A 27,543-nucleotide genomic window follows, 5' to 3' on the forward strand; every position below is an offset into this window, starting at 1 on the left:
TTTTGGCAATCGTTTCAATTTTGAATTTTGCAATTCTCATTTGCAGTTTATGTTTATTATATATTAATTACTTCTCATGAAAATGATAAAAATAATTTAGTAAACAAAATCCGTTTTAAGTTAAAAGTAAAAACATAACAAAGTGGTTTCTTACCTGCTTATGATTTTCTGGGAGAGGAAGGGAAAATAGACATTTATCTCTTATCATGAATTAAATAAATTAAATCATATATACAGGCAAAAAAAGGTTTCCAATTCACGTAAATATATATGATGCTCAACATCTAAACTTCCAGATACTTCAAAAATGTCAAGAGCAAAACCACATAAAATTTTGTCTAACAATATATTTTTAGAACATCACCATCTGTTTCACCTAGTGTAAGGGATGCAAAAATACATATTATGTATTGTATACTGCCATAAGGCAATTAAGGTACGTAAACTCATCTTACACTTAAAAATTCAAATATGAAAACATATAATAAATGTTTTTCTTCACAATATTTAACAATGCTTTTTTCAGTTCCCTCAAAGAGACAATGCTTTAGAAAAGAAAAATGGGGGGTTCTTCATTTCAGCCTCAGGAAAGAAATCACTGAAGCTGTACCATTTATCATCCTGGAAGGTACTGTATATATTTCAGATAATGGTGAAAATACCATGTTTTGTTCGATAATACAGTAACTTTTAATTTGGTCCACTCTGCTTGAGATGGTGACTTGGATAAGGTCAAATAGAAGAACAGAGAAAAATGAAAATAATAATACATACCATTCTAGAACAGCCCAGGTTGGAAGGGATCTTGAAAGAGAAAAGTGGTTCAGCCATTTGTGGGAAAGGAAGCCTAGATCAGATTATCAAGCAACCTATCCAACTGAATTGTGAAACCCTCCAGTGATGGGTACTCATCTGTAAAATGGGCATTTACTTACTGTAAAAACTTTATTTCTTGTACTGAGATGAAAGTGCTCCAAATGCCATTTGGAGCCATTTCCTCATGTCACCTCCATGTGGCTTTTTATGGAGAGTCTCTGTATTCTCTGTAGCTGCTCTTTTAAGTACTGCTATGCTGGACTTCAGCTAGTGATAGAAGTCCACCCATTTGATTGACAATAGATAAAAAATCAGTCCTCTTACTTTGTTTGTCTTGAACAATTTCACTCAAAAATGATTGAGAGATGCCATATAAAGGGATTCCAACCATCCTTGCAGCCTTTATAGAGAGCTGAACACTGCCAACACTACGAGCTGCACCTGGAAACCTCCAGAAACTGTTCAGGTCTATTAGCCTTACTGCCTGTCTTGCTTCCATTAACTCTTAGATGAGCCTGCTAAGCTCACTGACTTGGCAGGATTAAAATTTCAACACAACTGAGCATTTAAATATGGCCTTGTGTATACTGCTGCTTAGGAATGGATTTAAGGACACAGTTAAATGCTTGGTGTGCCACTCTGCAAACCCCAAGTACTATTTAATTTCTGTACTGCATCCTCTTCTAAACACTTCCAAAATCATATAAGGTAATACATACTGCGCCAGACTGCAGAGCCCTACCAGGAAATACTCCAAATTTGCAGATCTCAGCTCACACCGCTCTCCTTTTACAATTTAGACATCCACAAGACTGAGTCTAAAGAGATCCCAACATATAGCCATAAACCCACAGTACAATTGTTGATCTCTTTCAAGTTTGGTCATTTGATTATTTTGGTTACTATTACCTAATACAAAGAAATGCCTAAAAGACGTCACACAGATGTTCCAAAACTAGCAACAAATATAACTCATCTCCATTTACCTCAAGAAATCTAAAATTTAATTTATTATTTCACCTTTTGTCAAAATTATTACTATCCCATTAAATAGAAATCTGCATGAAAAACATAATCCAGATGTTCCAGGATGGAACTGGGTTTGCATCTTTGCTCTCTGAATGCATGTACTCTGAAAATAATGTCATTTCTAGGAACAGAACCTTACACCTCCCTTTCCAAACAAAATAGTGCACTCACACTGAAAACAGCTTTTTACTTACCTTTACTACATTAGGTCGCATGTAAAAGAGCCAGATGGAAACAACAAAAAAAAAAACATATTGAAACTACTTATCTCCAGTATAATCTAGACCAGGAATGAGAGATCTCTTCTAGGATGTAAAGAAAATAAATTGAAACAGCTTATAGTATTGATCATAATTAACCTCTCTGTTTCTCCAGTTGGAATTGAAATAATTCATGTCTCTGCCTTAAGCTGGAGAAACAGGCAGCCATGGTGAGACCCAGTTAAAAATTGCCTCATATCACACAATCACAGAATGGCTGAGGTTGGAAGAGACCTCTTGAGTTCAGCAGGCCTGATTCCCCTGCGCAAGCAGGGCCACCTCAAGTCAGTTGTCCAAGACCATGTCCAGATGACTTTCATATTCTTCAAGGATGGACACTCCAGAACCTCTCTGGGCAGCCTGTGTCAATTTTTGGACACCCAACACAACAGAGTGTTTCCTGATTTTTCAGAGGGAATCTTCTGTGTTTCAGTATGTGCCCATTTCCACTTTTCCTGTCACTGAACGCCACTGAAAAGAGCCCTGTCTCTTCACACCCTCCCTTTGGGTATTTACAGACATTGGTAAGATCCCCCTGAGCCTTCTATTTCCAGGCTCAGATCTCTCAGCCTTTCCTTGTATGAAAGATGCTCCAGTCTCTTAATTGTCCTTGTGGCATTTTGCTGCAGTCTCTTCAATATATCCATGTCTCTCTTGTACTAAAGAGCCCCTACTGGACACAGCACTCCAGGTTTGGTCTTATCTATGCCAAGAGGAGCAGCCAAAACAGGATACTGGTCTTACTAGTAAAGAATGAGAAGAAGGAATTGAATACCTCAGCATATTCCATGTCTTTTGTCACCATGACCACTGCTCATTCAGCAGCAAGTACAGGTTTTCCTTAGTTAGCATTTGGCTGTTTATATACTCACAGTTTCCTTTATTGTTGTCTCTGACATTCTTCCATAGTTTCAACTTTGAGTGGACTTCGGCTTTGCTAATTTCATTCCTGTAAGACTGGACAGCAATTCTGTACTCCCCATGAGTCATGTGTCCGTGATTTCACATTCTGGATACTTCCTTCTTAAATCTGACTTACTACTCTTAGCCTCTTTTTCCTATATTCCTGACCAGTGGGATGGACACCTCTTAAACTTGATCCTTGAATATCAACTAGCTTTCTTGGCCCCTCTGCCCTCAGGGACCTCATCCCATAGGACATTCAAGAAGATCCCTGAAGAAGCCAGTCTCCTCTCCTGAAGTCCAGACTTGTGATCTTGCTTTTTGCCCTGCTTTCTCCTCTTTGGATCTTGAATTCCACTATGTCATGGTCACTGCAGCCAAGGTTGCCTTGTCATCCCATCCCCAATGAGCCCTTCTTCGGTCCTGAGTATGAGGTCTAGTTATGCCTGTCTGTATCACTTGTGTCAGGAATTGGTCATCAGTCCTCTTGAGGAAACTTCTAGATTTCCTATGTCCTGCTGCATTGTTCCTTCAGCAGATACTGGGATGAATGAAATTCCCTATGAGTAGGGCCTGCATGTGTGAGGTTGATTCAGGCTGTCTGAAAAACTCATCTGTGAGTTGTGTGAGCATGTGCTTTCCTTTCCCTAGAACAGACATTTCTTCAGTTACAGACTAAATTTGTGCTAACAAGTGATTACCAGCCAAAATCTGAAAGTGCCTAATGAATTTGTCAAGACACTGAATGTTAGAAGGGAGACAGACTGAACTGTTGACTAGGATTTGGGAACACTGCAAGTGCCCAAGACCCAAATAAACAATATTCACGTAGCCTAAAATTATTGTGTATCTTGAGGAATGTTGTATTTCAGACTCCTACCAGTCAATGTTATTAAAGAAAACAATCTGGTATTGCAGAAATTTCTGTATGGTAGCAGATTCATCTGTGTATTTAAGGCAACTTCAAGCATTTATACCAATGCAATCTCTCTCTGCCCCATTAGTACATTGTATTTTAAAGTCACTATTCTATTACATTTTTATCATAAGCAGGGTTTCTTCAGCTTTAAAACAAATGTCAAGACTAATTTTCTGTAAAATGTAAATAATTATGTACTTTTCATTTTTTGAATAATAGGAGAAATTAAAATGAGAAGTTATTCCTTACTGTGAAATTAATGATCATGAAAATACTATAGAATGTGCATCAGTAAAACCATTATTCTGTAATAATTGAGAAGCCAACTGCAGTGTCATCCATTTTATTTTGTTCTGCTGCCATTAAGTTAGCAGGAAAGAGAATTAAATAAGGTATAATACTTTCCTTTTAAATAACAGTTGACGTAAGAAGAGATATATGAATGTAGTAGAAAAGTGCTTGACTTTAACTTTTGACTTATTTTTTTCTTACTAAACCAATTATTCCTGCACCATCTAAATCCTTCCAAAATAATTTCCCACTGGCTGAAGAAAAGCCACTGCAGGGAGCAAAATCAGCCAATTTCTTAAAAGCTGCTTTCATTGAAAACCTACACAACATGCTACAGAATTCAAGCAGATGTTTTCAGGTTCTAAGATTAAGGAAACTTTGTATTAATGTCTTTCGCTGGCTTGTCTTTCACAACATCCGATGCCCTTTAGCTTCACTGGAATCTGAGGTCAGAAAGAATGTGTTATAAAAATATTATGGTTATTAATCACCAACAAGCTTGTAGCAAACTCTGACAATAGGATTTGTATTGCAGTCTAATCCATTATTTTTACAGTGAAGCAAATTGGAACACTTTTGTCTTCATGGACTTTTGAAGTATACTTTGTGTAACATAAAAAAATAAATACTGTGTAATCACATGTTGCATACTGAAAAATAAAAAGTGAATAGTGTCACTAAACAATATATGGATCTGACTGTATATAACAAGAATTATCATCAAAATCTGTTAGAAGTATACAGGTGAAAGCCTGTAAGGAACTGAAATTCTTTACAGATATCCTTAAAATATAAGCAGGAGTTTTCTCTCTTACACTTAACTTTAGGCAATGAACTGCAGATCAGTCTGAGTAACAAAAAAGGAAAGTTGTAGCTTATTCTCATTAGAGGTTATTTTTTCATCAGTTTGCTTGGTAATAAAATTTGTTTGTTTCTAGATACATTTTCAGTATATGAAAAATAAAGGAAATGCAAAGCAAAAGAAAAGGCAAGAAAAAGAGTGTGAGGGATGTTGTTCTCTATGGTACAGTTGTCTGTGGAAACTAAAAAGTTGTTACTTACTAAAAGGATGGCCATGAATACTAACTACTTCTCACAGTAGCCAAGTGGCCAGTCATGAAACAGATCACTTACTTTTTAAATGAATTTACTTGTTTGACTGCATGGTAGATAATAAATATGGGAACTAGTTTATGTAAATCTCCTTTATGTTTCAACAGGGTTACCAAAAATAATTCAGAACATACCACATTTCTCTACTTTCTGAGTCTGCCTAACTTTGTGAGTGCCTATTCATGCAGCATCCTCTTTGCTCTGGAAGCTCTTTTGCCATTTAACTACAGTCCACTGCATTTGCTTATTTCTGAGAGTTTTACACTTTCCTTCTTCCTAGAATGGAATTTCAGTACACCTTTAGGTAGATGAGCATCCAAATCCCACCTAAGACACCTAGGGAAGCCCCAAAAACTTGCAGCATCTGCAGCAGGTACCTGCAGAGTAACAGGTATTACCTAAATTTTCTATAATAATTCTGGTACTAGAAATAGGTGACAACTCCTAAGCAAACCAAAGGAAAATTAATCTTTCTGGAACCGGAACAGACAAGACTGTGTTTTTTCAGCTGAAGAAAGAATCTAATGTACATAGATTTAACTTTTTCTTTAAAAGCAAATAGAACACCTTCCACACATCTGAATTAACTCCTATTCACTCATAACAATCTCAAAAAAATCAGGGAAATATCTTAGAAATTTTGCTTTTTCTCAAAGTTTAGTGAAACAATATGTTTATAATGAAGATTAAAAACTCCATGACAAACTAATGCTATCCCAAGGTAATCACTTAAAATAATAAAAAAGATCACTATATAAAGAGATTTCTATTTCTAATTAAACAAAATTTAAATTCATGCTTGCAATGATTGTATTCATATGCCTGAACATCAAGGAAATTTTAAAGATACAGCTGAATTTAAAATCACAGAGAGGCTTTACAGCCCAACTGAAGATTAAGTATTTGTACAGCCACTGAAAGTTCTGAGGATCAAAGTAATGATGTACATTTGAACTAATTTCTACTGTACGTTTCCACCAAATGTGGATTACATCTCCATCTTTCAAATCTAACATTTTGCTACTTTGAGTTGAAGCCTTTCTTGCTTTCCTTATTTTTTTCAGCAATCACAATGTATAAAGCAATGAGGAGTAAGAAAAAAAAAGATTCCTAGGGACTTTTTTTTCTTCATTTTAGTCATCTGCTACATGCAGAGTTTTTGTTTTATTTGAATTTCCTAAAACTCCCCTCTCAAAAATTAGAAACCATCTGGAACAAAGAAGAAAAAGCTCAGGGGAAGGAAATGAGAGCACTAATATTTGTGCGACATTCAGTGCTCCTAACTCTCTTTGGATTTTTTTGAAAGTGGATCAAAGACCTTCCCAGATATTTCATACAATAAATTCTTCTAACATCAAAGCACTATAAGATGTCACTATTTTCCTCTAATTTTCCTCTAGATAAAAAATCTTATTGGTTTCAAAGTTTGTTTTTGCTGCTCAAGAACGAACTGTAGCCAGGTAAGTGTGACATGGAATAGCACAAATTCCCTTAATTACTTGATTTTTAATTCATTTGACAACTTTTCTACAGGTTAAATCCTTGTATTTGTTTTCTTTCATACTGCACTGAAAAACTTTAATTTACAACCAATACGAAATAAAAAATAACTTTGTTGAATAATTCTTGCAAAGTGAGAAGCAGTCTCAATGTTATTGTCCACATATGTATGCTTCTTAACACAACCTGTTTTTCTAGAGAACTACATGAGCCAAGTCCTAAGCCAAAATTTTACTGTCATTTCTGCTTTTAAAGAGCTGCCAGGTGAAGACAGAGTCCTTAATGCTTCTTAAGATAATAAGCATGCAGTCTCTTTAACACTAAAAAGTACAAGAGCAGGTATATACAGTAAATCTTTCCCCTGAGCTTACAGTTGAGAGCAATTACCTTTGTCAGTAACTGACAGAAGCTGATTTACTGTGATCTCAACACTAATTATGCCTAAGGGAGTCATTGTTCTGATAAATTACTATTTATCTTCTTATGTGGCGCCTAAATAACTTGTCCACAGTTTTCTGAATAGCACTAACTTTTCATAACAATGGAACACATCTGTTTGAAAGTATAAAGATAAAACCACTTACTAACGCCCGTATCTATTTCTTTATTTGAAGATCTGTTAGTGATGGACTTTGGAGAACATGAACAGAAGAGCCACACAGTGATACAAGATGTGATGATTTTTCATTCTTCAACTTATCTTTTAAAAAATCGTATGCTATTGTTACACCATATGCTAAAACAAACATATGCTATTGCTACACAGTCTCCATTAAGAAGATAAAATGAGGCTGCAGCTTGAATTGTTAATTTTGGATTGCTTTAATGATTTCACTTGCAACTCTTAACTGACTCCAAAGAGTATGATTCAAATTCTGGGAGAGCAAATCTGCTTGAGGAAGAGGCTCAAGAGCAAGCAAATTAAGTTACACTGTAACTGATGCTTCAACAATTTACCTCAGCTCCAAAATGTCAATATTTACCTAGAAAACAGAGCGTGAACTATTAAAAACTGTAAATTCTTTGACCTCATATCATAAAAATCTAGAAATTATAAGCAACTTCCATAAGATAAAGTAACAGTACTATTTAGTGACACTCCATTTTTTATTATTTTTTTTAATCTTAGACACATAATTGTAGATCACTGAAAGGTTAGGGCTGGAAGGGACCTTAAAGATCATCTGGTTCCATACTCCCTGCCATGTGCAGGGATGCCATTCACTAGATCAAGTCACTCAGGGCCACATCCAGCCTGGCCCTGAACACTTTCAGAAGTGGAGTATCCAAAACTTCTCTGGGAAACCTGATCCAGTGCTGCATCATCATCATCTGAGTAAATATTTTTTTCCTAAATCTAATTTAAAACTGCCCTCTTTTAATTTAAAACCGCCCTCTTTTAATTTAAAACCATTGCCCTTTGTCCTGTCCATTGCAGTCAACATATCTCAAGTCTGAATTAAGAAAAATAGCAAGCTGAATAGCACTTAGGTGCACAATGGTCAAATTTCACAGCTACTGCATACTCCTACTGTGCTGTTCATATTTTCCCGCTTCACACCATAATACAGAATCTCTCCCAAAGTCCTTAAAAGAGGTGATAATTTACATCCTAGATAGAGTAACAGATTTTGGTGTATTTACATGCCAGCCTCTGCCTTTATTTTATTTCAGTTAGATTTGATTCTGTCCTGGGGAATGGAAAATGGATCTCTAATAACGCAACCAAGAGGTTATGTTTGATTCTCTAAACATTGAGTGACAAGAGAAGCTGTTTTAGGAGTGAATTCCATGTGAGACTGGCAGGTGTGACATGAGCCTGTAAGGCCCTTTCTGAAGGCACAGCTAGTGGTCAGACAGGGCCTCTAAAATGGCCTCTTACTTTCTGTATTTTGCCAGCAAATCTTATGTAATATCTGCTAAATCTTCTGAATGTATTTTCATATATTGCTGGATATGCAGAACTGTGGTTCACCGCTCTGTGGCAAACATGTAAGTATCTTTCAACCACGGCAGATGAAAGTTTCTTATACAGCTACTTGCAATGATGTTCTGACAGCTTCTGCCCTCTCCGATGACTTTGCCTTTGAGTATTTTAAAATAAGCAGAGTGTAATAAAAAGTATTTGATTACAGGAAAAAGCAGCCTTCGATCTTAACCATTAGGAAGGAGAATGGTATCCCTTGCAGCTCCGTAACATGAACTACAGTAGAATCACACTGTTAACTTAGTTTTCTTCATTCTGATACCTCTGGATCTTGGTGTAGTGTTGTGTGCCGCATTTTACCACTAGACAAATTTTAGTTGAACAGAGTTACATGGTTAGGTTTCCATTCAAGAACCATCTTCACATCTTCATTTGAATTAGCTCTGTCTTAAGTTAAAAATACTCAAACTGTGTCCATCCTTGATGAAAATCAGCTGCACATTATGAGTTTTTCATCTCACTAAGTTTAATACAGTTGCTTTAAATAAAATTGTTTTAATTTAAATAGATTCTATGCATTAACTTGACAAGAAATAAAGAGATAAATCCAGAAGAAGTTCTGATGATTCTGTAGAATACAAAGAACCTTTCATATATATATATATATATCTACATGAAAACTACGAGAGACGTTAAAATTCATCTGACCTGATTTAAAATATTTGCACCTAACTAATCCTATTAGTCTATACTTGTAGAATTGATATGGAGAACCTGGCTGTCTAAAGCACTATCCATCTGCTCCTAAAGTATGAACATGTTACTCTGTGTCTCTTTCTCTCCACTGACTTTAAATGCTACCTAGGCACTTAGCTCAGACACAGATCTCCAAAGTTTTGATACCTAAATTTGGACAAAGTTCCAATTTCCAAAATGCAAAAAAACCCAGACCCATTATGAGAGGTTAACCTCCCTGTGAGAGCAGCGCCAAACGGGTTTACAATCACGACTTAAGGAAGATTATTGACAGCCTTCAGTAAAACTGATAAGAAAAGGAAAATTCTGTCACAGAAATAGTAAATGAGAAAGACATTTTATTCTGCATGATAACTGGAGTGACAAGAAAGTATTCAATTTTATTAAATTAATAAAACAACATAGTGTTCATCCAAGTCTATTACAAATTACATCTGGAACAAATAATTTGGATCTTCCAAAAATATTTGATCATGCAGAATTTCCAAATCATTAAAAAAACATGTATATTGTAATAATAGTTATAAAAGAAAAAGAAGAAAAATATAAAGAGCTCATAAATACTACACAGGCTAACTGGATATTACTTCACTAATCTGATATTGAATACAGGCAATATAATGCTTTCCTGGGAAAACAAAATGTTCTTAATAGGAGTAAAATCACAATTAGTTCCAAGAAGTGTGATTTTGTGAAAGATAGGTGGTCTTGGCAAGATTCCTACTTTATAATGAGATCACAAGATCTTCCAGATCAGAAATATAAATGAAATGAGAACTTAAAACCTTTGAATTAAAAATTAAGACAAGAACAAGCACCTGAAGTAAAAATTAAGTAAATGCTCCTCCTGGGTCACTAAAATTAACTAGATTCTCTAATATCCTGTGCTGTGACTAACTGCATTTAATAGAACAGAAAATAAAATATTTGCTGATACAATTTGCAGGTGACATAAAATTGGCAGGAATATAAATAATGGTGTGGTGAGGCCAATCATACAGCTAAATCTAGATCTTTCGGTAATAAGCAGATATTTGCACAGAGATGAAATATAGCTGCCAAATGCAGAGTTCAAAGGAATATAAGACTGGTAGTGCAGTATCTTTAAATAATCTGTTACTAAGGGACCTGGAAATATTGGCATACAGAGAACTGAGTTCAAATTGCTTTTCTGACAGTGCATTTATAAAGCATAACTCAGTTCTTGGGATTATATCATGTTCTGATAGACTGGCATTTAAGAAAACAAAGAGAAACACCTAAGGAAGTTAAAACCACTGGAGGCTGATGGGAGTTTGTCTCCTAGCCAACAGCTGGCCATTTCTAAGAATTGACAGCAGTTTTAACCATTGAAAAGTGAGATCAACCTGTGAACACCACCTTAAGACCTAAGCCTGGGAATTTCTTGGTCTCTTTGTTTCTTGGCTGTGAAAGGTAACAGAGTTTTAGCTGGTTCCCGTTCCCTGCCCAGGCCATGCAGCCCCGTGGGGCAGGGGCTGGGCTGGGCCCAGCGGCTCCCGGCCGGGAGATGGGGCCTGTGGGGCTTGCCCCGGGCTCTGGCCGGGCCAGGCCGGTCCCTGGCTCGGCTGCAGTTTCTGCTGTGACTGAATTCACCAGAGACTGCCGAGTAGAGAGAGAAAAAAAAGCTCTTGACCTGTGGCGTGCTGAGACAGTGACCACACTCTCCAGAGCAGCCATGAAGAATCTTCCATCGCAGACAGCTCCAGCTCCTGCTCCGGCAGAGATCACAGAACCATCTACAAAACCCGGGCAAGATTTTAACCTTTTCATTACCTAGATGAGACTTGCAGATTAATCCTTTTATCCAGAGAGAGAAAAAGAGAGTAATCAACATGTAAAGAGACTTTATAAACTATCAGAGACAGTAAAGAAAATAATTAAACTTCAGAAGAGATAGAGAATAAGGAGATGCTTTATAAACTGAAATATTTTTCTCTTAAAGCTATGGAGATGGACAATAGTGTTCTGAAAAAACTCCTTTAATTCATAACAGAGTATATGGGGAGGAATGGAGTGTTCAAAGTTTGGATTTTGAGCAAACAGTGGAGTAATTATGATACAATGACGTGCTGAAACAGAAGGGGAGAAGTAATAGTTGAAGATTTGGGGCCGCTTGAGGCAAAGAGAAAACTTCTGTTTTCCAGAGAAGCTCACAGAGACAGATGAAAAGAACTTTTGCCTTTGAATAACTCATCCTTAAAAATGACATCCCTCGACTCATGGCCCATAACACCCCTCAGAGTGATGTGAAATGGGAGGAGAAAATCTGATGACAGATTTCCAGGCAGCTGGCATCAGAAAAATAGAAAGCTATAACAGAAATAGTTTTCTTGTGAGAAACTCCATAGATTAGCAGAAGAAGACTTCTGTTTCCCTACAGAGACTGATGAAGATTCTAGCAGGAATTTGGGACTGTTTAAACACCAAAGTTCCAATGTTTGTTGTCTCTATGTTGTCATGTGAACAATGAAATAGTTGGGTAGTGAGGGAAAAAGGAGTTTTCTGGAAGTTTATTCTGGTGTTCTTATTCTTGTAGTTTTGTTAATAAACTTTCTTTATTCCTTTTAAGTTTTAAGCCTGTTTTGCTCTTGTTCTAATCCATATCTCATAGCAAGAAATAAGTAAGTTTTCTAGTAATTTTTTTAGTTATTGCTTTAAAACCACAACATTTATTTGGTGTGCTGGCCAGGAAACAAAATTAGCAAATTTGAACCACTACACATGTCAGAATTGATGCACCCATACAGAAACCCAGTGAAACCAGTGTTAAAATCCTGTACCATCTTTTCAAAAAGAATGCAGAAAAGTTAGAAACCATTCAGAAAAGAACAACATCAAATCAGTTCTATAATCTGCACTTTATAGCAACAAATTTAAGAAGTTCAGCCCAAATCAGGAAGTCAATAAATGACATAATAATGAACAATACATTTCCATAGTGTTTTCCATATTTTTACAGCTTTAGCTGCACGTGAATAGTGACTGCTATGCCTCCTGAAATCCTCAGATAAAAGGGTCAAGGATGTTTGCAGTAAGTTGTCACGGTAACTTATTACAGACCAAGGACACCCATCACCACTGCAGTAACAACAGTTTATTTCTTCATGCATATACACATGTAACGAATGCCAAACCCCTGAAAATGGTGGTAAAAGTACACAATCTTCAAAAGGGCCTACAAAAATTTTCCTGGAAATGTCTTGCTCCCACCTGCATGGGTAAGAGATGTCTGGCAGTAAGTGACTGAAAACAAGACTGAGTGAATGAAAACTCTTACTACACTATGCAGTAAGAGAAATAAGGTACACCTTTTCCAAGACTAAGGACACTAATTACTGAGGTAATGTACCTAAAAAATACCACAAATCCTTTATAATTTGAATATTTAAATTCAAGAATGGAAATCTCTTTATAAGACATGATAAAGATAAAAAAAAGGTATCAATGAAAAAATTATTAGGTGCAATTTGATATTATATAATATTATTAATTATATTAATATAATATAATTATATAATATTGAAGTTATTAACATTAGGTTACCACCGGCTTTTAAAAGCTCTCTGTATACTGTCTTTAGATCAATAGATCCTTCAGTAATATCAAAACATTTCCAAGATCTTTTACATATATCCAAATTCATCTGTATGCTTATACACTGTTCAAAGGAATTGTATCACAATGCTCTCAAAAACAGACAGATGTCTGCCTGTATTTCATCTTTTTTTATGCTTCTTGTTTTCTGCTATAATTTGGCATAAGATTGCAATAAAAATCAGGAAATTCCTTAAAATTATATGAATGAAGCCGGAACATGAACTGAAACTATGCTTCTTGCAGGTCAAGGCTCTGTGGTGGGTAACCCAGAATGTTTTCTATTACAGCCAGTCCCTGGGGCCAGGTCATCCTGTGTTGGCACCGACAGACCATTTTTTTCCCAGATCCAACTCAAGCACAGCCTCACCAGCACCGGCAGAGCCCTGCGGGTGGCAGGAGGACACCCTCAGTAGGCAGCAGCGCTGACCCCGCACATACCAGCACTTCTGCCACTTGAACTCTTCTGTAATCTCGCATATTCCCAAGAGGGTTTGCTGCTATCCCTTCCCTTTGTTTCCCAGATAGCCTGGGGACCTGCAAGGGTCACCATTTTGGGGGGAGGGTCTGGTGCCATTTTCCCTGTCTCCCCACACACACTGCCACTGCCTGTGGTGGGCGCCATCTTGGAAAAGGAATTTCCGCCATTTTGGGTGTTTTGGTCTCTCCTCAGGCATATTGTGAGATTTAGGAATTTTGTATCTAGGGATTATAAACTGTTATTTTTTTCCTGTTGCAGTTTCACTTGTTAGCAAATTGTTCTTTGTTTACTTATATCTACTTGTATTTTGTTTCTCCTTATTGGTGGAAAGGGATTGGTTAAAGCAAAGGGGGAGAACTCACTTTTGAGCATTCCTCTTTAAATTGTTTTAAACAGAGAAATGATTCTTTGCAAGACCACAGGATGGGGGAAAAAATACCACCAAAACAAACAGAAAAAAACTCAGCCATACACACAAAAAAACACCACTACAAGCAAAGTGTGATGAAATAACTTCAGAAATATTCTCTTAGAAATTGCATTTAATATTGGTAACCTATAGGAGATTTTATGTGCGTATACAATAAACATGTTTTGATTAAATATATACACATTGGTAATCTCAAGTATCAATTCCAGAAATTTAACTGACAATACAAGGAATCACATATATCTTATATTGGCTGTGTCCAAATTTTGATACTAACCACAAAGCTGACAAATAAATTGGGGGTTCAAAGCTAAGAAGTGAAATGTATAATTCAGGTACCTGATAGTCTCTCCTGACAAGTTCCATGTTTTCTCTGTAGTGTTTAGCAGTGACAGAAACCACTGCTTCAACCATTGTCAAAGACATACAGAAATAAAACAACAGATCAACTGGGTAGAGATTACTCTGTGCAGATGACAGTAACACATCGCTTCAGTATCTCAAGTACAAAGAAAACAAGCAAGACATTTTAAGTCATCACTCTTTCACTATGTAGTATTGATAAGCACTTAAGGTCTAGGTCACAGTACCAAATTAAACTGATTTTATTCATACTTTTTTTCCTCCAAGTCTCCTTTTAAGTTAAAAAAACAATTTTATTTTATTTTTTTTTATCATTGGCATAATTTTATTTGCTTAATCAGCAGAGTTGGGTTCTTTTGGTAGTGTGAACATATCTCATTAAAATAATCTCTATAAAAATCTCTGTGTCACCTTTTTTTAACTGAGATAATTAAGATAAATTTATGAGTATAAATATAGCTTTATGAACTTCATCCTATTTGGTTACCTTTATTCTAATTGGCTAGACTATATTTGCTGAGTATTATGCTTCAATATTAATTGTGAATGATACTGAAATATTAAAACAAGTGAGTTCTGATAAAGTATCGGGATGCTACAATCACACAATATTTATATACCCCCAACTATGTTACAGAGAAGCTAATAAACAGAAAAGCCACATTATCAAAGCCCTATAGGCTATAAAAGTACCTAATAATTTTTAAGAAGTATATGAAGTATATGTTCTTGCTATTATGTACCTGGAGAATCTATTAACATTCCCTATGTGTGTGCAAACACTTTCATCCTTTTCTTTATTCTCATGCAGAGATCACATCCTTTAACTATAAATCAGATGTGTAACTTTATCCTACTTGAGTCATGTCTAGTCCTTCAGCTACTTTAAATGGAGAAGAGAATATGCACAAAAGAAAACATTACAGACCTATATATGCTGAAGTTTAGAAGACTAACGACAGCTGCTACTTGCTTTCTTTTCATACACACTAAAGAAATGACAGAAAATCAAAGGACTTCTAACAATTCTTCCTCATTCTCACTGCGTACAAGTTTTTTGTTCTTCCAGCTCTATGACTGGAATACAATCTGCAAGGTAAATTTACCACTACACAGATCCTACCCTCTTAAGAGCCTCAAGAATCACCTAAGTCATCATTCTGTTCTGACAAATAATTATATCATTATAAATACTTTAATATTTATATATATGTTAATTGAATAAATATAATACACCAGTCTTCCAAGAACTTACCAGAAAAAACAAGCCGATTGTTCCCCTATTTTTCTCAGCCATAACTTGTTCTTCACTTCTGAAGCAGGTATAAAGTAGTGCCATTGCAATACTACTTTTTCATTAGGATTAAGTTTAAGACTTAATCACTTTTATGGTAGGATTCCACTGAAATTACTGAAAATCTGAGCTATGGTTTATCACATGCTATTTCCTTAATCTTTTCTGAACAATGTCAGGCTCACCTTTGGATTGAGGATTGTTTTAAAAGCCTTTATGAAATACAAAGCATATGATTCCTATACTTCAGCAGTGATTCCATCAAACAATAATGAACTGCTCTGCAAGCAGTTTGCTATTAAATGGCTTTGTGAAACCTTCACATTTCCTCAGCACATTCTTTTGCAAAGTCTAGGAGACTTATTCAATTGACCAACATGTTGCTTGGTAGCAGCTTGATCATTTGATTCTTACTGGGAAGATTAGAACTAGAGCATTTCATCATTGTACTCAGTTTCTACCACAGCGAGTCAAGAGAGCAAAGGCAAAATAGAAAAGACCTAATCTTAAATTCGCATTAACACAATTCCTAATCAGAAGCAGCTTCTGATAAAAATCCCACATAAAAGCTCTTTGCTTTAGATACCACAGGCAAAAAGAAACTTCAGCACAATACTAAAACACAGCTTCAAACCTTCTGTGGTTAAAAAAAAAAAACAAAAAAAACCCAATAATCCCCAAATGCCAATATTAGTAGCTAAACTTTTTAAGAATTCTAATTATTATGTGCTGGTATAATAGTGTTTTATTAAAAACACTATTAATATGAACAGATTGATGGAAGAGGCAAAAACATAATTTTGAGAACTTCAGTCTACAGGTATCTGTAACACTTAAGCTTCATCTCTATTAATGAATTAAACATGGCTATGTACTTTGTCATGGAAGACAATTTGTGTGGAATGACCCATATCCACTCTAAACCAGCATGCCAGCTTCCAGCAGTGGGTGTTCTTGAACAATAATACCTGCAGAAGTATACACAAGAAGTTTTTGATATTATGCTAGATGACTAACAAGCAATTATGTTCTGACATAGTTGTCAATCATAGGAGTGGTCAATTCCAGAACACAGGCATTTGCCTGGATACTCTGCTACTGGTGAATTAGTAAAAACACAGCTTGTATTTTCAGACCTGAAAGTTCTTAGTTGGAGCTTGACCCTTCCACAGGTCAAGAGTGACAAGGGAAAGCCATTAACAAACATACAGTGCTGACGAACACAGAGAATATGCTTTACTACCCTTAACTCAGACCAGAAAATATTTGAAAGTTTAGTCCTGAACTTCAGACAGCTGATTCACAGGAATGGTAGTAAGTGACTTAAGACCCCACACAAATGGGGCTAGGTGTAAACATCTGAGCTGTACAATGATTTATTAAATATTAATTTAATCTTTTAGTAAGGCTGACTAGATAAGCTCTGCTGCTGTTCAACCTGAAAGACATAACTTATCTTCAGTAAATGCTGGAAAATGCTGAACACAAAATGATTTTAGAGTTCCAATCTTCTGTGGAGTTTCTGAGCCTTAGTCAGAATTCCTTATTAAGTATATCTACTTGCCAGAACTATTTGTCTTAACTTAACTTTCCATAACCAAAAATCAGATTCTTAAATTCAGAATTAAACTGATTAAGTCCTAAAATGTCACTAGTGGTAGCTGTAGAAGTGTGCAAAACCTCTATCTTTTTTCAGGGAAAAAGCAATGTAGTAAACTCCCTGTGCTCTAGAAAGTAAGAAACTTAGATATTCAAATTCTTAGATTTCATTTTCAAGGAAGATCATAGGTTTTAATGTATAAAGACATAAAAATTTGTCAGCTGTGGTGACTGATCATTTCTTATTTTGAAGACAGTACATTATAACTTCTAATTCTCATTTCAGAGAAATATACAGCTTAAAACATAGGGCTGACCTTAAACAAAATAACAAAAATAATTTCCAAAAGGAAACAGGTCATTACTGACCACTAAGAGAAAAAAAGTACATGTGTACTCTTACCCAAGAAAATTATTCATATGACATAGATAGGATATAGTCAGTAGGGATAGAATATAATTCCTTTAGTGAATAATACATAGGGAAGTAAGGACAAATATATTAAAGCATGAGATTAACAATCCAAATGCATTCTAATGTGCCATCTTAGCTTTTTCGCCATTAATAAGCATGTACTGACCAGGGTAATAAAAGGATAATAAAAGAAGTCATGCTTTGACCGACTTTTTTTACCAGACAGAATTTTGTTAGTTCACAATAATATCTGGCTTAACAGTTATGAGCACCTACAACACTGCAAATCAGCATATAAATGCAATAGAATACATCATTCACCACAACAATCCTTTGAATGTTTCTGAGTGAGCTCCAAAGTACCTCTGTTAAAAAATATATTAATATAGGACATTCTTGGTCAACATGCCACACAATGCTTGCAAATAAATCTTTTAACATGATCTATCACTACCATGTTCTGGTTTTAAAATCTTTAGCGAAATATATTTAGTGTAAATTTTGGTAAGTGTACACAGGATTGACGTCCATGTGAATTCATGAAATGATTCCTTGGTGAATACAGCAACTTTGAAGAAGAGAAATTTAATTGTAAATTTCTATAATTTACAATTAAAAAAACTACAAAAACTCCGAAAACTACATAAATTTTAAAATCATAAATATTTACCTTATTACCTCCTGTTTTAAACATAGATTAATCTTAAATTACACTGAACTTTCCCAATTAGCATATAGCAAACGTAATCACACTTGAACAGAAAGAAAATGAAATTTGCTTTTCAGCATCAATCTCACGAGTGTGTAAGATAGAGGAAAATATTAATACTTCTTCCCAGACTAACAAAAATGGCTACTTGACTTCATTTAATTTTGTAATAGCATGGCTGGCTCCTTTCTTTTTCTAACATAACTGAAAGGGCTGTGGACAGTATGATGTACCAAAAAAAGGGAATAGTTCTGTCTTTTTTTCCCTTTTTGCACACTTGGTGAAAAAGTGTTTTTCCATCCTAAGACAGTCATACAAAGATGCTGGTGGAGAGCCCCTTGACTTTATGCTCTGGAAAGTGCTTTTTTTACAGAGGGGGGGAAAAAACCCAAACCTTTGTTTTAATGCTCCCCTCTCTGGTGGTGTAGAGGCTGAATAGAATAATTACACTCTGCTGCTTTGCCAAGGGAAGAATTTTATGAGTTTTAAAAGATACTGCTCAGATCAAGATGTAAGTATCTAGCATGTAATCCTTCCCATAAAGCTGCTCTGCTGACAAAACTAAGCTGTCACCTTAGAATAAATAATCCTTTCCAAGTAACAAATTAATGGGCTTCTTCACTTATGATGTTTTGTTTTGCAATAAAAATATATAATAAAATTGCAGACATGTTCTTATATGAACCCTTCATGCAATTATATAAAACTTTACAACAATTCAAGAACATCCATTCTTCTATTTATTTGTAAATACTTCATAACTAAAAAAAATGGAAACAAAAAACAAAGAAACAACCCAAAATCCAAGCATATAGGGAAGCAATAACACATTAAAATGTAGAAGCACAATGCTATATGCTACTCACTGTAGTAGCACAGCATTAAGCATTTCTATGAAAATATCCAGGATTCTCTTTACACTTTAATATGAAGTGTTTGTTTCTTGAAAGAGTTCTGCACTGCACTGATAACTCCCTAAACTGTTTGATGCAAGGCTGGTTTCATGAGTTATCCTTAAAGAATTCCCTCAGGGCATCTAAAACCTATGCTCCAATATTAAAAGAACAGATTAACTTCTTTTCAAACCAGAAGGTTGAAATCGCAAATCAATCTATAAATAAAATGGTATTTTACACTTCGAAACCTAGGATATTTGAAATTTCAATGTTTTCTCCATCTTTTATATTAATAGACTTGCAGCTGTAGATTTCTCAGAAAAATCATGGTTCTTTAGTCAGTACAAAGGTATGGAAAACTGTTTCTCACGTAATATTTTATGCAGTTCTAGGATACATATTAGTACTTGATCACATTTTCATTGACTGGTATTAGCAGGAAACTTTATGGAACAGGAATATCCTGTAAATCACTGAAAACTATTGCAGTGGATTTCCAACAGAAGACAAGTGTGAACAGAGAAATCAACAACAGTTTGCAGTTCTGGATTGATTTCCTCATAGCTCTTCAAACCCCTCTTGATTAAAAGGAAAACAAAGTTCTCCTTTATTCTGATTCAACACCGGAAAATCCTCACACTTTTTTATCAAATTTTGTATTATTTACAGCTACAATCTCCTACCTTCACACCATCCTCATTTCTCTGCAATGTTTTCTAGAAAGCTACACTACTTCTCTCTCATCTTAAAAGCTATTTGGTCACACTATCATGAGTTTCAGAAATCCTCTCAGTTTAGATTCATTCTCACAGCAACTGGAAAATATTGTAATAAATTTAACTTGTCACACCTCATTGAGCACATTTTTATTAACATGCAGCACCAGTTCTATCTCCTGTTATATACAGGAACACACATAGTATCTTTTCTAATGCCTATTAACCAATAAAAAGAACGGAAAAACATGGATGAATTTTGAGGTAACAAGTCCCAATTGCCACTCTTTTATAAGTTCATCTTTAAGTACTGCTTTATTTGACTATGTAAACAGAACTATCATCTCAAGAAAAAATGTTTTAAAAAAAATGTAATGAAGAATTAATCCTCTGTGAAAACAACTGACATGATCCCCAAGCAATAAAATTTTGAGCTAACGCTACTTGGTTTAATAATCATGGGCTGAACAGAAACAGAAATAGAAATCTGCTGAATCACTGATAGATCTATCTTAAGGAAAAAAATCTAAGGTAAAGAGTTGGGATTTGTGTGTATGATTATAAGAAAACTTTATCAACTGACAACACTGCAGTCAAAGTCAACACAATACATAGACAGGATATATGCGTACCCAAGTCTAAGTAAGACCTTCTTGCACACACATACATACATACATATCCTGTGTAACATTTGATTATTCTTCCCTCCTGAATGGCTTTAGTAATTATTAGCTATTCTCTGAAATTTCTGTTAACTGAGAAGTGAACTGAATCTCCATGGACAGCCAAACCACAGCCATTTTTAACATATGAAGTATTTCAGAAGAAAGAAAAAGACGCCAAATGCCAGGGAAGCATTTTTTTTTTAGTTGTTAACTAGTGTTCATTAACCTTTGTAAAGATAAATAGTCCATGATTATGAATACTTCAAAAATTCTTTCCAGTCATGCAAAGGAAAACACATACATACACAATTTAAGGTATCACCCTTACAAAATTCTTTTTTGTGTGTGTGTTAATAGGACTCTTGAGGTACAAGCATTTATGTTACCATAAATGATCTAAAAATTTAGAATAAATTTTTAAAACACACATACAGGCACACATAAAAAAAAATCCAAACAACTGTATTACCAGAGATACTAATTAGCTTATGATCCAAATTGTTTCTAAATCATCTTGCATATGACAAACAAATACAGAATATCAAAAACTCCAGAAGGAAATGACCATGAGAATGTTTAAAAGGCAAATATGACTCTGTTTATACAACATTCTCCTTAGAGATTTAAGCTGTCAGAAGATAAAGGGATCTAGAAAGACTGTAATGAAAATAAAAAAAATCTTATTTTCCCAAAGGAATTAGAATAGCTTTGTAAATTAATAAATAGAAGACATTAATATGCCCCTACAAAAGAAAGGCTTCTTAATTTACTCTGATGTATCAATAAGTCTTTTATTCACACTGATAAAAGGAAGACAAGCAGATGAGCAATAGTTAAGGGCAAAGTCTACACTTGCATTTCAGTAAAACAAAGTGCAAATGAATAGGAATTAGATGAATATAGAAGATGCAGATAGAATACATTCTTTGGAGAAAAACTTGTAATGGGGATCTAAAAAGGAATGGTTTTGGCATTACCATGCAAGACCAGTAGATGCATAATTTTTCACAGAGGCAGACATCTTTCAGTCATTGAATACAACAGAATTCATTGTACTAAATTTGCAGAAATAAATTATCAATAAATAGACTGCAAACATTAAGAAAGATCTTTGAGAAATAATGATTAAACACAGGATGCTTCCCTTAGCCAATCCCCTGTGACATAAAAGTCTGATTTATGATATGGTCAGGACAAGGGGTGTAGTCTACTGTCCTGCCCTGTCTGCTGTGACCTGACAGGTACTCCTGGCCACCTTCCATCACACAGCCTGAACAGCATCTTATCCCTTCTGTCATTCCTGTGCTCTCCTTTTCACCACTCTTGGGTCTCCTTGTCTCTACCCAATCTCCTCTCACAACCCATCTCTAGCTTTTCCCCTTTGGTACCTGTTTTGCCACATTCATACTCAAATTCAGAACATGTGATAGCATTACCAAGTAGTTGCAACTGATATGTACTGCCAGCCTGGCGAGACTCGGCACCTCTAACGATCTTCAGTGCTTCCCCCTCCCATCCCCTGTGACTTTCAGCCATTTCTCCCATAACTCCTGCTTAACTATCTAAGAAATCCAGCCATTTTTTATTTGCAGTTTCTCTCACACACTGTCATACATCACAAAGATCCATTTCTCGTATCATTTTGAAAAGTCTCTAACATGCTATTTGATTATTCCAGCTTCAGAACACGGAATAATCATGTTCCCATAGCCCTAAAAGCCCATTCTACCTCTCTCCCTCGAATGAACAAGTAAGGGCACTGCGTTTAACCTCACAAGGTACATGACTAGAACTGGGAGGAAGGAATCTGAGTGAGAGGACATGTCCACACAGAACTTTTAAGTGATCTAAGCCTGTAGTGATGTAAGCTTGTTTTGCCTACAGATGCGAGCCCACATAGATACCACATAACCAGGCTTCTATCTAAAAGTTTTCAACTGCCCATGTAGCCTCTCAGAAGAGCAGCCTTTCCTTGCACTCCATATTTGTACATATTTTGAAATTCTTGGCTTCCAATTTGATTTCTCCTTTATCTGTATACTCTTCACATGAAAAGTAAAAACCCAACTGTGTTTCTTTACCTCTCAGCTAACACCTTTGCTGAACATTCCAAGAATATGGACACCAAAATGACTTTTATACACCAGAGGTGCCAGAATTTGTTGTTACATATTTTAAGCCTAAGAAATCTTGAAGATTCTCTGCATTCTTTTCTTCACCTGATGTGGGACATGGAGGCCCTCCTCTTTCCTCACATACACAAAGGAAAAAAAAAAAAAAAAAAACGGATCTCATTTTTCTGCTAACTCTTTTTCCAACATGTTGGAAATGGTGGGAAAAATCCCAGGAAATTCTCTTCATTCTCTTGGCATTGGAAGAAGATGTCTGGATTACAAAAGCACTTCATTTCTCTTCTCAGGAAGGGACGATGGGAAATATTGCCCCAGTTAGCAATGAAAGGATTATCATTCTGTCATTCCATCTTGTATCCATCCAGAATGCACAAGGCTTACAACCAAGTCTTCCTAAACCCGAGATTCGCTGTGTTTTCATGGGGCTTAATGCTTCTTGGTTACAGGGAAAAAAAAAAGCAGTTTATTGGACTTGTGATAATTGATTTTACTTGCATGCAACTTAGCTGGGTTGAGTTTTCAACTTTACATCTTTAACCTTTTATTAGTGTCAGCACTACCTTGTATATTTTCAGGATCAGAGTAACGTTATCTGTACACTACAGATATTGCTCCTTACAAGTTCTCCAAAAGCTCTACTGAGCAGCAGGTGAAAGCTTTAAGTCTTCATGACGATAACACCATAGATGACACTGTGGAGGAAGAAGTGCCAGTCACTCCTCATCACACTCGGCTAATCATGGAAGGAAAAGCTGCAGTATAAGATATAGTAACAAATATCACAGGCAGATTCAGGAAAAATCCCAATACAAATATGTATTATTAAGAATGCAGAAGAAGTATGCAGAAAATTTAACCTCTGTATACAGTGCTATGGTGATTCATATACATAATTGATACATAATTTCCATCAGTGAAACTATTTCACAATTAGGTAAAATGTTTTACAGTAAAGTACTTAGTGGGTTGATTAGCTTAGTGAAACAATTATTGAGAATTATATAATTGCATTCATATGGAGAAAAAGCTGGATATTAAAGGGCTCTTTAACAGAAACTATGTTCATTTGCAGTGTAATTACCTACTGAATCAAATTATCAAAGAAAACAATGGCTCCGTATCTTCCTCCTTACAGCTTCAAAACAAAATTAGATACCTCTCTGGAAAATAATTTTAGCCAAATTTTATTTATTAAACTCTATATAGATGTAAAAACATAATGCTTGACTAGATGATCTACTGATACATACGACTGAGATATTTTGTCACAGTATGGACAGGGCTTCAACTGTCAAAAACTACAAGTAAGGAATTAAATGAACAGATCTGTGAAAGAATAATATACTTTTTTTCACATGCAGGTAGTGAAAGTGATGGTGATTATTCCAAACTTTCCCCCAGTAATCAGAATGTACAAACCAGCCACACATCACAGAGTTATGCATTAATACTGCAGTGGAGCAAGACACACAAACTGACACAGGAAATAACGTTGTGTGTCGTAAAGTATCTGGACTTCTGTAGAAACAGTAGTGGGCACAAGAGAAATACCTCAGTCTTGCAGGCTTGACCTCATTTAGCACATCCATCCTTTCCAATTCACAGTCCAGAACTTGTACATAAAACTACAACTGAATTAACACCTGAGGGTGTTACAACAGAAAACGGAAATTTGCTTCCTTAAGGTTATTACATTTAATCCATCACATAATGTTTTTTCATGTTGCTTTTTTCTTATGTTCATTTATTTGCTAGATATGTATTTGAATCCATGAAATTTCACAAGAAAAAGAGATTCTGTGTATTTTTAACTATTATAAGAATCATGTATGATTTTAAAGACAGCTCTAAAATCAATTTCTGCAGTGTGAGTGAATTTGAACACTACAAAGACATAAAAGGGTAGTATTCTGGATTCCACATTTTTAATGTGCATTAATATAGTGAGTTAACCAAACAAAAAACTTTAATACATGTAAACAACAGAATGCATCTGTTCAGGTGTGATGGTAAGTGGAAAAGTAAAGCATGCAGTAACTGCAAGAGACCAGATTGCTCTGACCTAACACAAAAATATTTAAGGGAATACTTTAAAATATGTCAGCCACAAAATGCAATAAGAAAAAAAGAAATGTGTCATGTGTTCTATCATACTCACTGCCATAGTGTACAAGCAATTCTAAGAAAATTATATTCATGGCAAGATACTTTTTCCTCTTCAGCTGATACCTCAAGTACAGACCTATACAGTGAACCAGAAAGCTCTTATACATTACAGACATTAAAAATGTACTAATATCACTCAATCTTCCACTTTTTATATACTCTGGAAGTTCTTCGTAAAGCTCAGCATGTTCAGATATAAAAAAACTCAGAGATAACCTCATATTAAATTGGGATTGAGTGCCTAAATGAAAACAAAAGCCCCTTCAGACTGTACCATTAAGAGAGACATGCTGAAGATCAGGTCAGCTTTGGGTGGTGTGTAACACCTTTGAAGCACAGGTCTGGCCTACCAAGTAGCTGGTGAACCTTATGCTATCAGCACCTGGTTTCCATTTCCTTTTTCATATCAATTCAAAAGTGTCTGAAGGTGTGTCACAGTCAGTTGCAGTACCTTTCCACAGCATATAACAGAACTTGTGTCATGACAAAAATGTCTGAGGTCCTCACAGGATAAATACAGCCAAAGACACCAGTCTCATCCAAATGGCATTTAGGGATTTGTTTCTGTAATGTAAACATTTTAGGAAGCACAAGATAGCACAAGTCAAACACTATCTGAGAAAACACTAATACTCGGGCAACACGAATAAATAATAGTTTCAATCTTCCTCCCAGGCAATGTGCTATTTATCAGTATAGATGAAGCCCATATTAAAGCTAGGAAATATGAATATGAGCCCAAGATCTTAGTATTGTCACCCTGAGTGAGAGTAACTAGTTACTGAAGGCATGGCCATGGCGTGATGTCCCATCTCTGTGACCATATGAGAGTGAGACCACTTCTCCCACATGTCTACCTCTACACTTGCTAGATGAATTAGGATTCCTTTTGTTTAATAGCTTGCTGATTTCCCATTTTATTACTTTGCTGCACTTTGTTTGCAAATCACTGACAGCTTGTGCATCTGCAAGCAGCAGAAGCTTGGTTATAACAAAACGTCCAGAAGGACCTGCCACATCTGGATCAAAATGAATGTTTGTAACCCCAGTTAATACAGACATTTGCCTCTTTTTTTCCTTCACTTCTAAAATCTCTACACTACTTTTGCTTAATACTTGCTCCCCAGAAAAAAAAGACGTGTTTCGCACTGATAAGAAACTTTTGAAAATAAATCTTTTGAAAACAGTTACACTAAAACCTAGCAGAGTCAGAGTGCCACATGACAAATCTGCTGAGAAGTCCCACTTGACTAAGAACAATATATGTATACTTCTTCAATGATAAAATGAAAATACACTAACATCATAGTGCAAAAAGTGAATAAGCTTAACAAGTTTACTCTGTCCAAAAGTCCCCAGAAAACGTGGAGTATATGTGAAGCAAGAATTGGATGAGAAAGACTTGAAAGAAAAATGCAAAAAAGAGAAAGAATTGATGGTATTTGAGCTAATTTCTAAATAAATATTACTTATAGATTAATTCCTATTTTTGAGAATTTGCTGGTCAGATACAAGAGTACAGAAATATATTCCCTCTTCTTTTGATTCATAACTGTCTTCTGAATTATTAATTATCACCTTAAATACTAATATTTTGGCTAAACCATACCTCTAAGCTGAGAGAGATGATAAGCTTCAAAACTGCATTTTTTTTCAGATGGATGCAACTTCACAGGATAGAAGAAATATTTTTATTAAGTATTATTTATATCTTCCATTGCTTTAACTTCAATGCACCTTAACATTTATTCCCAGATTAAGTTCTGCTGAATTTCAGATTTCAATTCAGAAATTCTACAGTAAATTATAGATATCATTTGTGTAGCTGTCCCATTTTGTACTAGAATTGTTTCTGTCCATTGTCTTGAGAGAAGTTTGTGTATTAATTAAATACCACTATATTTTTTAATCTGCATTGTAAAGAAATCATGCAAAGAATCTGCAAAAAAATCTGTATGAAGTAAAACATTGTTCTGATGCATTTACTTGATTATAAATAATCAAGTAAACAGGAATTATACTATACTACAGCCAAACTATGTCAACCTTTTAATTAAATAGCACATTTTAGCATTAGTTATACAAAGCACTGCAAGTTAGAAAACTGCCCTACTGCTTCCCTTCCCTGAACTTAAAGTAGCCCATTTGATTTACAGTAAAACAGATGGAGTTAATAACTACAACATTGGGATGAATGTGAGTACCTACTCAAGACTACAAAAACAGAAGTCATGGCAGACATGTAATCATAGCTGCCTTTATAATTATAAGCACTGGAGGTAGCTCAAAAGCACCATGACTTAGGCTATGGTTTCACAAGTCTCTGGCTGCAGCACCAGACAGACACACAACTGTTTGTGCAGCTGCTCCATGAAGCAGATCAGGGAAAGTATCCAACTTAAACATAATACAGCAGGAAAAATTATCCAGTGTTAGTTTCCCACTGTACTTCACTAAGAAGCCACAAAAGTGGTTGGGCTACTACAAAGCACATACTGTCAAAAAGTCAGCAAGGAAGGAACATGAATAACTTACAAGTTCATATTGA

The 27,543-nt window shown here is 35.4% G+C and overlaps 1 protein-coding gene across 7 annotated transcripts in view; it reads right to left on the bottom strand.

Moving 5' to 3' along the window:
• Positions 1-27,543, bottom strand: part of GPC5 (glypican 5) — a 584,277-nt gene that overhangs the window by 530,333 nt on the left and 26,401 nt on the right. Inside the window, exon 1 of one of the 7 annotated variants that reach the window (XM_086880907.1) lies at positions 15,659-15,737. The exons of the other annotated variants lie outside the window; for them this stretch is intronic. The gene's annotated coding sequence lies outside the window, so the exon portion shown is untranslated. Of the gene's footprint in view, positions 1-15,658; positions 15,738-27,543 lie in introns of those variants that run through there. 7 annotated transcript variants of the gene reach the window in all.

The sequence above is a fragment of the Cyanistes caeruleus genome, chromosome 3 (genome assembly GCF_971803275.1).
Source record: "Cyanistes caeruleus chromosome 3, bCyaCae1.hap1.1, whole genome shotgun sequence".
Lineage (NCBI taxonomy): Eukaryota > Metazoa > Chordata > Aves > Passeriformes > Paridae > Cyanistes > Cyanistes caeruleus.